An 11,366-nucleotide genomic window follows, 5' to 3' on the forward strand; every position below is an offset into this window, starting at 1 on the left:
GAGATGAAAATGTGGAGTCCAGGAAGTTCCATTTTAGAGCTCCACACTGAGTTTTCCTCCAGTTGTGGGGGGCTATGGAAAACCGCCCGGTGATAAAACGTTACTCCACTCTTGCAGAAACAGAAAATGGAGGCAAAAGCCACTTGCTCTCTTATCAGGTCCTTACACCCAGGTAATGAGAGAATCCTTCGATTGGTGATATAAAAGTGAAACAGTATAATTTTGCTGGCACTAATGTTTTAAGAAGATGTACCAAAAAGCATAAATGCTAACTTTACGTTCAGATTGTTTACTTTTAATGTAATGTTTAATAGGCAGCACCATCACGTCGTGTGTACAGTCAAAGGCTTATCTCCCATTCCTGTCCTGTTGTCACCGTTTTCTTCCCTCTAAGCACACCAGTGTCACTAGTGCCACAGATATCTGTTCTGTGATAATTTAGGCATGTACAAACACATATATCCATTCTTCCTCTTACCATTATAAGAATGGTACATTTTGTAAACATCGTTCTGTTCCTTGCATTTTTTACTTAATATATTTTGGACATCTTGCCATATGAGTACATAGGAGGACTCCTCATTTTTGTGTGTGTGGCTACATAGTTTCATATGCCTTGGGTGTAGCATAATTTATTTAACCAGTCCTTCCTGATGGGCATTTAAGTAATTTCCAATCTTTTGCTGTTATCGACAGTGTTGCAATCCCTTACACCGTGCATCCTCAGCAGGGACCTTATGGCCCCCCAAAAGGCGTAAAAATAAGTTCTTGGCAGGAGCAAAGAAATCTCTTTTTATTTATGAAGTGCACATATACATACAGTACATAAACGGATATTCAGTATATCTGTGGTATTAAAATGCCACGGGGCAGAGAAGGTAGATTAGGGAAAAAAATATCTAAAATACTTCCTTAGGATGTCAACAATGAAAAAACGATTGAAAAACACACTGCCTTAGTCTAATCCCCGTTGTCGAAAGGATACAGGATTGCAATGACTGGCTTAGACGGCATGGCACATCCTCTGAACTGTGCATGTTGATGCTGGAGCAAAGTCGGATGCTGGTAGCAGAAGGAAGAGGGTGACTGTCAGGGATCTCTCAGGGTTTGTAGTCTTGAGACCACTGGTGTCCAGGACAGGGGGGCGTCTTAGCAGGACGATAGGGACCCTGGGAGCCTCCCTTAGACTCTGCGCTCTGTGTGCTGGTGCAGGACCTGGGATGAATGAGTGAACTCAGCTTTCCAATGACAATCTTGCCTCTGTGTTGACTTATTCAAAAACATTTGAACTAGTGACACAGTTTTCTCTTGATTTTAGAGTTTCTAGATTTTTTAAAGTCCTCACAAATGTCACTCAGGAAAAGTCTATTCCTTCCTCTCCACTCATTTACTCACTTGGCACCAAAAATGGTTTAAAATAACTCTTAAACTCCCTTGTGTGTAATTACAATGGACAGTCTGAGGAAAAGACGCATGAAGGCACAATGAATTTGCCAAGAGAGTAGAACTTAAATGTTATCACCAAAAAAAAAAAAAAAAAGATAAATTTGTGAGGTGATGGATGTGTTAACTAGATGGGGAAAATCCTTTCACAGAGCGTACATATATCAAATCATTATGAAGTACACTTTAAGTATCTTAGAATTTTATATGTCAGTTATATCTCAATAAAGCTGAAATAAAAAAAACTCAAATTACAAAAAATTATTGTGAGTCTTTCTCTAGTTCAGGGCTGGTTACCACACAGCAGCCTTTTATCGCCTGTAGACATGTGGGGCTCACACATGGCTCCTTGTCCCTTTCGGAACCCCTTTCTGCGGCTCACACAGAGACAAGGAAGCCATTGCCCTCACCACACCCAGCTGCTTCCTTTCGCAGTCCATGAGACTTGCTTTCCTCCTCCCAAACGATGCCAGCTCTCGCCCGCCTTCCTGGGCCTGAACCGGCTTCCCGCTTCTGACCTGAGAAGACAATTTCTTCTTACGGTTCATCAGGAGCAGAGCCAGGCTGGAGGGTTGGCCAGCTGGGTGGATCCCTCAGGGCATGAAGAGCAACAAAATGTCACTGAAACGCTAAAACCACCCTTGAAATAGAGTCTCCCTTGGTATCCTCCGGGGACTGGTTCCAGGACCCCCAGCGATGCCAAAATCGAGGATGCTCAAGTCCGTTATATAAAATGGCATAGTATATGCATATATAAAATTTGCATATAACCCACGCACATCCTCCTGTATACTTTAAATCATCTCTACATTACTTATAATACCTAATACAATGTAAATGCTATGTAAATAGTTGTTATACTGTATTCTTTAGGGAATAATGACAAGAAAAAAAGTCTGTACACGTTACGTATAGGCGCAACCACCATAGGCCTTTCCATCAGCGGTTGGTTGAATCCAAGGATGCGGAACCCCCCATAAGGAGGGCCGACTGTACAACTGCATGAAGAAAACTGCATTTACAAGAATTCTTCTCAGGGAGAGTGGCTGTGTGACTGGAAGGGCTGCTTCAGGTGTGTCTGGGGGAAGGGACAGGACCCACAGCCACCCAGGGGGCCTGCCCAGGAGCCCTGGCTGGCTGTCAGCTGCCTTCCAGGAAGTGGGTCCTGTTAACATAGACCATTTGTTTCCTGCGTGAGGTACGCATGCTCAGGGGGAAAGCTGAACTGCTCGGGACAGTGGAGAGAGACTGCACTGCCTCCACTGCCACCCTCTCCATCCTCCACCCTGTTCTCGTAATGAATTTGAACAAATATTTAAAGAATATTAGTTCGAAACATCTCAATCATTAGCCTACCCTGGGCACCCAGGTGTCTTGGTCCAATCCTAATCATTTTCCATATTTTCTAAGATATCCTTTCTTTGTTTTCTGGAAACATATATTTAAAAAGAAAAAAGTCTTCTAGTTATCACTCAAATCCCAGAAACCATAAAGGAAAGGATTGATAAATTTGACTATGTACCAAAAAAAGTATGCATGACCCAAACCAGTATGAGCACAGTCAGAAAACACATGTCAACCTGTAAAACGCAATTCATTTTACAGCAAGAGGTGCATTTCCTTATTCTGTAAAAGCTCACAGAAATCAATAAGGATCAACAATCTAATAGGAGAAGCAAGCAAACAACATGATTGACAGTTCGCAGGAAAAGAATTGCATGTGAATTCTAGTACCTGGAAGATGATCAACCTCACTCATTAAAGAAATGCAAACTAAGACAACACCGAGAGGCCATGGGGATTCCTATTTGGAAAACGGGATCGTCTTATACAGCAGACCTCCCCCTGTCCACGTCTGAGTTACCTGCAGTGAGGGACACTTCCTCTGCACACCATTGGTTTCCCACGGCAAGTGCCTGCCTCTCTGTGCGTCTCAGCTTCTCCGGGGTGTGGAAGGAGCAGGGCTGGAAGGTGGGAGACAAGGAGGTCTGAGGAAGTGGCCTATGGATGGACTTATGGGAGCGGATCTTTGCCTTTCAAGTCATTGCACTCAATAGCCGGGCAGACAGGATGACTCGTTGAGGACAGCCTCTGTCCTCCACTACCTCAGTGTTTTAAAAAACAAAACAAAATACAGCAAGGAGAAGTGCAAGGAGGCGGCAATGAAGATGCAAATAGAGGCCCAGATGATAAAGAAATGAACTCGGAGCATGGAAAAAGACTGTGGGTTGAAGGTCAGGGGACACTTTCAGCATGTCTCTTCAAGGGCCAGATACGTAGATGCCGGGGGCCTCAGTTTGAGAACCTAAGCTGTATTTGCTGGGGATCCAGCCCTGTCTTGGGATCTTCATGGGAAAGAACTCACTGCAAGTTAGCAGTCAAAACATAGAGATGTGTTCCAAGGACAACAGGCTAGAGATGGACGAGGGGACAAATTTAAGTACAGCCTGGGGTCTGAAGCTCAGTCAATGTCCCAGCTTTCTGCAAGAGTCTAAGGGGCCACAATAAAACTGAAGGAGCTGCTTCATGAACATGCCTCTCCAGTGGGCGCACACGGTGAAGCTGCTTTGGAGCCAATGGAGGGAATGGGACAGAGGGACACATTCTCCCGGGGAGGGGGTGGGGTACCTCAGAGCACGCTGGGGCAGGGGTCCCCATCACACAGGAGAAACATCACCCACTGGAGAAGACAGGAGACCTTACTCTAGTCAGCAGGAGATTCTAAGACCCTATCTGAGCCTGCCTGGGGACTCGAAGAACTAACTGGAAGGGATTTGAGACCCGTCAAGGGTTCTCACAGAGAGGTTGCAGCTGGAGCCAAAGAAACAGCCTTTTTGTTACTGTCAATGTGACCATATTTTTACCTCTAGTGTGACAGTGTCTGTGAAAACACAGGACTGGTTATACGGGAGAGAGGCAGAGAAAGAAGGGCTAGGTTGTTAGAATCCCGAGCAGCAATTTTGGGGCGGGCCTTAGCCTGTAATGGTGAGCCGTGGAGGGTTCTTGAGCAGAGGAAATGCGTGTTTGTTGCAAATTGTTTGAGGAAGATTGGTCTGGTATACAGGGGAGACAGAGGGGAGGGGAGCAGAGATGGCATGAAGACTGTTATTAATGTGATTGGAAGATCTTAACTAGCGTGGGAACAGCAGAAATGAAGAGGATGGAGGACCTGCGCCAGCACAGAGGAAGCGTCTGTTTTCAGATGGGGGGTGTTCCCTCTGGCCCTCCTTTTCCTGGCGGACTCCAACTTGTCCTCTACCTTCCAGCTCCTGTTTCAGGAAGTCTGCCCCACCTACCACCTTCCTTCACCAGCCAGGAGGGGTGGGTCCACCTGTGTCCTGTCCCTACCTCCATCACATCTCTTACCTGCTGGGTTGACAGTGTGGCCTAGTCTGTCCCCTCTCTAGACTGTCAGTCTCTTAAGGAAAGTGAGCTTGATTTTTCATTCCTAAATTATGTGCCCAATGTATGTTTTTTGTATTTATGGGGCTAGAAAAGGGAGGAGTCTAAAATGCCTTTCTCTGAGGAAAAACAAAATTCATAGATGCCAATTATTTTTTACTTTTTTCTCTTTTTGTTTTGTTACGTCTTAATTTTTCCTGATGTCATCTTAAAAATTAAAAGTACTGATGTATAAGCAGCATAGGTGTAGGGCAGTGATTCTCAACTTTTTAAAACCGATCGTTCCCCTAAGGAGACTTGTTTAGATTTTTTCCCCTTATCATTCTTTCCCTCACTGCCCCTCCATGAATAACATTTTATTAGCACTCACATACTGTGTATCTGCTTATGTTCTGTGGTCCTCTGGAAGGCGACAAACCATTAACCTAAGACTTTTTCACACACTCCCTCCCCCTCTAAGAACCAGTATGCTCCCTCTGGGAACCCCGTTGAGAATGCATGGTGTTGGGTGCCTCCGTCTTCACATGGACTCTAGTCTCTGTGTCTTCTCCTCTTGGATCTGTGTCAATTCTCCCTCTGCCTTTCTCTTATAAGGACACCTGTCATTGGATTTAGGGCCCACCCTGATAACCAGAATATCTCATTTCGAGATTCTTAACTTTTTCCAAATCAGGCCACATTTACAGGTGCCAGGGTTAAGACATAAAAATGTCTTTGGGAGCCACCACTGGACCCACTACAATGACTAAAATATTTTGGGTGGCAGGGGACAGACATATCACTTGTGTCAGTAACACCAGCAAGAAAGCTGTGTGTACATTTCACAACTCACACTGTTGGTCCAGGGTAACTTACTAAAGTTCTGTGATGCTTCTGTCAGTTACAATGATTTTATGGTGGGAAGTCGGGGAGCAGATGCCCCTCAGATTCCGCCTATCCCCAGAAACGACTTCGTCTTTTTTCGCCTCACCTTCCCTCAGATGTAGCCCTTTGGTGTCCTCTAGTGGAATATGTGGTAACTACAAAGTCTTAATTTTCAGAGGAAACTAGTCACAGATTTAAAATGATCAGCTGCGAGACATAAGATAGAAATTAAACAACAACAACAACAACAAAGGAACGTGGAGCATCTATATTATAACCCAGTACAATTGACTGTCCACCCACGAGAAAAGCGACGCCAGGCAGAGTAAGAGGAGACTGCCCCAGGTCCTCCCTACTGGCCTGCTCTTTTACACAAACACGTCGAGGGAGGCCACCTGGGGGAGGGACATAGAATGAAAACAGCCGTCTATCTCCCCCGCCACAACATCCCAAGAAAGGGGTGAGATGCTTTCAGTAATGAAGAGATATTGAAAATCTCTTAGTTGTCAGTTTTTAATAGTAATATTACTTGGTAAGACTGTTGGAAAAACCTAAGCGAATTCCCTAACTATATTCCTTGCCAGTTTTTCATCATGTTCCCACGACAGCCTCAATATACTGGATGAAGAAAGATCCCTGTGGAAAGGCCGTTTCCTGGATAACTAGACACATGTGGAACGTGGTGCAGCAGCATGGCCGGGGAGCATCGCAGTTGGCTGACTGACCCCTCCAGGGGAGATCTCTTTCCTGCCTCAAGGTCTTGGACATGTTTAGCATCCAGGCAGTACTGAGTGGAATTGCCACTCAGAGGTTGTCTTGGTTTCTTTTCAGTGGTGGCTCATGTACTAATGTTTCCTGCTTTTCAATTTGCAAAGGGCTTTGTCACTTCAATGTAGAGCCCTCCTGCCTCTCTTTCTGGAGCACAGCCACCCCTCTGTGGGGTAGGAGTTGTCATTCCTGGGCCTTCCATAGGCCATGAAAGCAACTGCCAGATGCACTCCCTTTCCCCTCCCTCCTGTAAGAGCTGTTTTCCAGCAGGGATTTCTCTTCCCTGGGTGGCAATGAGGAAAATAGGGCAGGGAGGCAGGGAAACCTTACGTGAAGTAGGTAAATCACAGTGGGCAGGTTTTCTCAAGAGCTGACTCTGGATCTTAACCGTCTTTTAGAATGTTATTTCTAAGTCCATCGACTAATTCGAACATTAATCAAATTGATTTATGTGTCAGGCATTGTGCCAAGCTCTGGGCACACAGGGGTGAAAAAGACAGAAATGGTGCCTGTCCTCCTGGGATTTACCAACAGGGAGACTAAGGTTAAACAAATGCTGTGAACAATCAATGATAAGAAGTACTATAAAGAAAAATACAGAGGGATGCATAACAGGGGGACCTGTTTTCATGTGGGGGTGGGCAAGTCTGAGCAGAGACGGAGGAGGAGAGTGGGTCTGGCCAGAGGGCAGAGGGAGGGAGGGAAGGCAGTTTGAAGAATGGAACAAAGCCAGGTATGAGTACCGCTGCACACACACGTTCTCCTGCATTAGCTCTATTAATCTTTGTCACCAGGTCAGCTATTTCAGGAAAAGGGATGTGGGAGTCTACTGCTAAATCTGTAGACAAACTGGGTTGGTAGCATTGGCAGTTACATTAGAAGCTCTTAAAAACTGAAATCAGAGAAAGCAGCATGAAGTCCTTGAGGGTGGGGGCTGATGTCTGATTCAGTGTGTCACCCTTGTATTCCCACAATTAATAGCAGGAATTGTATACAGAGAAAGTATCTAAAAGCAAGTCAAACACTGATGATTTCCATAACTAACGGGTGATTTATTAATGGACGATTTATTAACTTCAAAGGTTGCTGATGCCATGAAAGAAAACGAATCTGTGATTGTGGCAGCCTGGCTCCAACACGGTCGCCATGCGTTCCTTCCCTCCCTGTCTGCCTGTGCCAGTCTCCACTGGGAGGTGGAGTCCTCCACTCCGCACCCCTTGAATCTGGGCTGGCCCAAGTGACTTATTGACCAGGAGGATGCAGTGGAAATGACATTTGGGACTTCCAAGGGCAGGTCCTAGGAAACCTTGCAGCTCCACCTGGGGCTCTCGGAATGCCCACTCCGAGGCAATTTTATGGACCCTGAGACCCCCACATGTAGAGAGAGCGATGCCAGCCAGTGCCCAGCTGTTCTGGCCATTCCAGCCCAGGCGCCAGGTGTGAGTGAAGGAGCCTTCTTGGATGGATATACCGGCTCTGCCAGCTGTCAAACAGAAAAAGGCTTAGGCCCGAGTCACATGACTCCTCAAGCCATTCAAGCTTCTCCAGCAGAGGCCGCAACATGGTGGAGCAGAGACGGCCCTGGGGTGCTCGAGATGGTTTTTATTGTGCATTTAAAATTGTAAAGCAACAGTGGATGCCTGCAAACCCTGCTCTAGCAGCACATGCTGAAAACTGAACAGTGTGTTAGCATGGACCAGAACAGGGTCAATGTGTAAACTGGAGAATGTTGCACATTTTGTTGTTACTTCTTTCCTATTCCCCCACAGCACTTCGTCACCCTTCCATTATAAACCTACGTTGCATTAAGGAGACAGCAAAGCATACTACTTAAGAACTTGGGTTTTACAGTCAAGACAGTCTTCCATTTGAATTCCAGTTTTGTAACTTATAGTAGCTGAGTGACCTTGAACAAACTGCTAAGCCTCTTTAAGCCTTAGTTTCCTCATCTGTTAAGTGGGAATGACATGACTAGTACCCACTTCATGGAGTATTTAAGATTAAATTCAATAATGCATGTAAAGCACTTAGTGCCTGTCACATCACATATTCACATATTGTGGTCAATCAAATGGTGACAATGACCCCCAGAGGACAAGAGTCTGATCTCTCATCTTTAAATTCATTGCACATTTCAGTGCCTAGAGCATAGTAGGTGATTTAAAAAGGCTGTTGAATGAAAGACAAAATGAAACCCTTTGTTATAAAGTTTTTAACATAAAGGGCAATTTTGCCTGAAAATTACTGGGAGCCAAGCATTTTAGGACAGTGGAATGTGTCCTTTCCACCATGAAGTCCTATAAGAGTCCGATGTTAGCGAAAAAATGTCAATTCAATTGCTTTTGGCATTTAAGACCTTCAAGGGCTGGCAGGACCTTAACAACCATCCAGGGCAACCAGTCTCATGATATGTAAAGTGAGTGGCTTGGGGCTGGCCCCGTGGTATAATGGTCAAGTTCAGTGTGCCCCACTTTGGCAGCCCAGGTTTGCGGGTTCAGATCCCGGGTGCAGACCTACACCACTTGTCAGCCATGCTGTGGTGGCAACCCACATACAAGATAGAGGAAGACTGGCATAGATGTTAACTCAGAGTGAATCTTCCTCACCAAAAAAACCCAAAAAATGAAAAAGTGAGTGGCTTGCCCAAGGCCATCTGCCCACCTGAGGACTAGAGCCCAGACCAGCACTCTTGTGCCCCTTACTATGGCATTCTTTCTTTCTTCCTTGGCATTTCAGGGCCATTCAGTGGTCAGGACTGATCACTCATCTCCTTTATGAAGGGATTAGGCAACTCAGGATGGTCAGTGAGGGAACCTCTTGGGAATATGAGACCCAACTACAGGCCATGGAGGTTGTGTGTGGACTCTTCCCTTATGCACCTGTCCCATTTGTCATCATGACTCTTGATGGAATAATGGAACAGTGGAATAGCTCTGGAATAGTGACTCACAATTAAACATTCCTTTTTGTTAGTGGTAACAGGTCTAATGGGATGCACTTTAGTTTTTCTGTAGTTAAGGTTGGAGTTTCATCTCAGTTCCCAGGCCTTTTCTCTATCTCACTGCTCTAAGGCATAAATGTCCTATTCCTAACCAATTGAGTTAGTTATGCAGTTTTAGTTAAAGTCTACAATGAATGATGAAATATAGATACCAATTAGACAAACTTAAGGCTTCTTCAATTACTTTTCTTCTTGCTTTTGAAATAATAAAGGCTGCTGTTCAGTTCCAGTGTGGACAGTTCCCCGTACAGCATTTATTTCATCCACAGTCAAAACAGGGACCACAGGAAAATAGTGCAAAGTTGTCACCTGTCTGTCCTGGCAGTACCTTTTCATGCCTGGTGTACGATGTTACCAGCCAAACAACGTTGTCCAAATGGTATGCAAAAGAAAATAACATACATGTGTAGGTTGGAAAAATGCAAGTCAATTTTTTACTAGTACATAAGGGAAACAGGACCAGCTGGATGATTCCCTCCACTTTCTCCCCCTCCTCCCTTGCACAATCAGGATTAGTGTTTGTTCCAACAGATTTCCTTTAGAACAAAAAAATACAGCTAATCAAATTTTCCTAAGAAAAAAAATTATAGGCGAGGCCTGGGTGAAGAGCGGGGAAACCCAGACGCGAGCTCTGAAACCCACAGCTGTGCTCTCAGGTCTTGAAATAACTCTGTTTCCAAGAATGGAGGTTTCTCTTGTTCACATTTAAATCTTGAATCATGCAAAACTCAACGACATCTTTAGTTTCAAAGTTAGAGTCCTTGTTTAGGATGCTTGACTCTCTTATCTAATACAAGACTTATGAGAAATTCTTTTCAATTCTGACAGGCTAATTAACAGACTTTTCTACTGGGAGGTAGAGAGAAGGCAAAAGGAAACTAGACTGGGCAACAACAGAAAATATATGAATGCTCTGAAGTCAATTAACCGATCAATTAACTAACTTTAGAAAAAATTATGTGGGGTTTTTAGAAGTGGTTCTTAATACACAATTCAGCATTAATATTAGGTTATGTTTAAAAGAAATTAATCCAGATAAAAAATATTTGGCCACTAGGAAAATCAGAGTTTTGCTCAAAATGTAACACTAACCATAAATTACAAGGTTGGCAGAATTTTCAGGATCCAATCATAAGGTTGTTCAGTCTGATGGCTTGAACATCAGAAATGGTGGCAGAAATGAAATAGGAAGAAATATACAAGACCCATAACACCGCAGCACCTCCTCTTGAACTGGTAGATTCTAAAGCTTTTATGTTTACTTGACTAGTCAAGTATTTGGAAAATATCCAAAAAGTAAAAAATCTTCCTCCTCCTGGTTTCTTTTTCTTCAGTTTCTACTAGAGAAATTGCTTCTAACTTTTCACTTGCATATATTCACATATATGCTGTAACACAGTATAAGCAAATTTCAAGGCTGGTATAACCAACCAACCAAATTTAGTGTCATAAGGGAAGTTAAAGGAGAGACACCCGGTGAAGACCGGGGACTCATTTTAACGACTTGTCAGAAAGGGGCTAAGTGGTGAATCCTCACTCCAACTCCAGGTCGAATGGTCAGACAGCTGATGTTACGGCTCTGTCATTCGACTCCCCCACAATTTTTATTTTAGCCAAGGTCAGTCAAGGTCATCTGGGGTGGCTGACTGTGCTCCCACAAGTAAAATTTGAGATCCAATTTCTCACTTGCTACAATCTGCATTGTCCAGACTTTTTATCCAAGGATATGATGCTTCTAAACTGGAACATTTTAGCTCAATTTCCTTTTTGAATTGGCTGCAGGCAAGTTTGGGCCAGATTTTTAGCCCACTTCTAACCTGCATTTTGTGTATGAAGTTCACTCCCGGTTTAACATTGTTTTCTTTTTCATTTCCCCTTTACTTAGGTC

Source organism: Diceros bicornis, chromosome 24 (assembly GCF_020826845.1).
Source record: "Diceros bicornis minor isolate mBicDic1 chromosome 24, mDicBic1.mat.cur, whole genome shotgun sequence".
NCBI classification, from domain to species: Eukaryota; Metazoa; Chordata; class Mammalia; order Perissodactyla; family Rhinocerotidae; genus Diceros; species Diceros bicornis.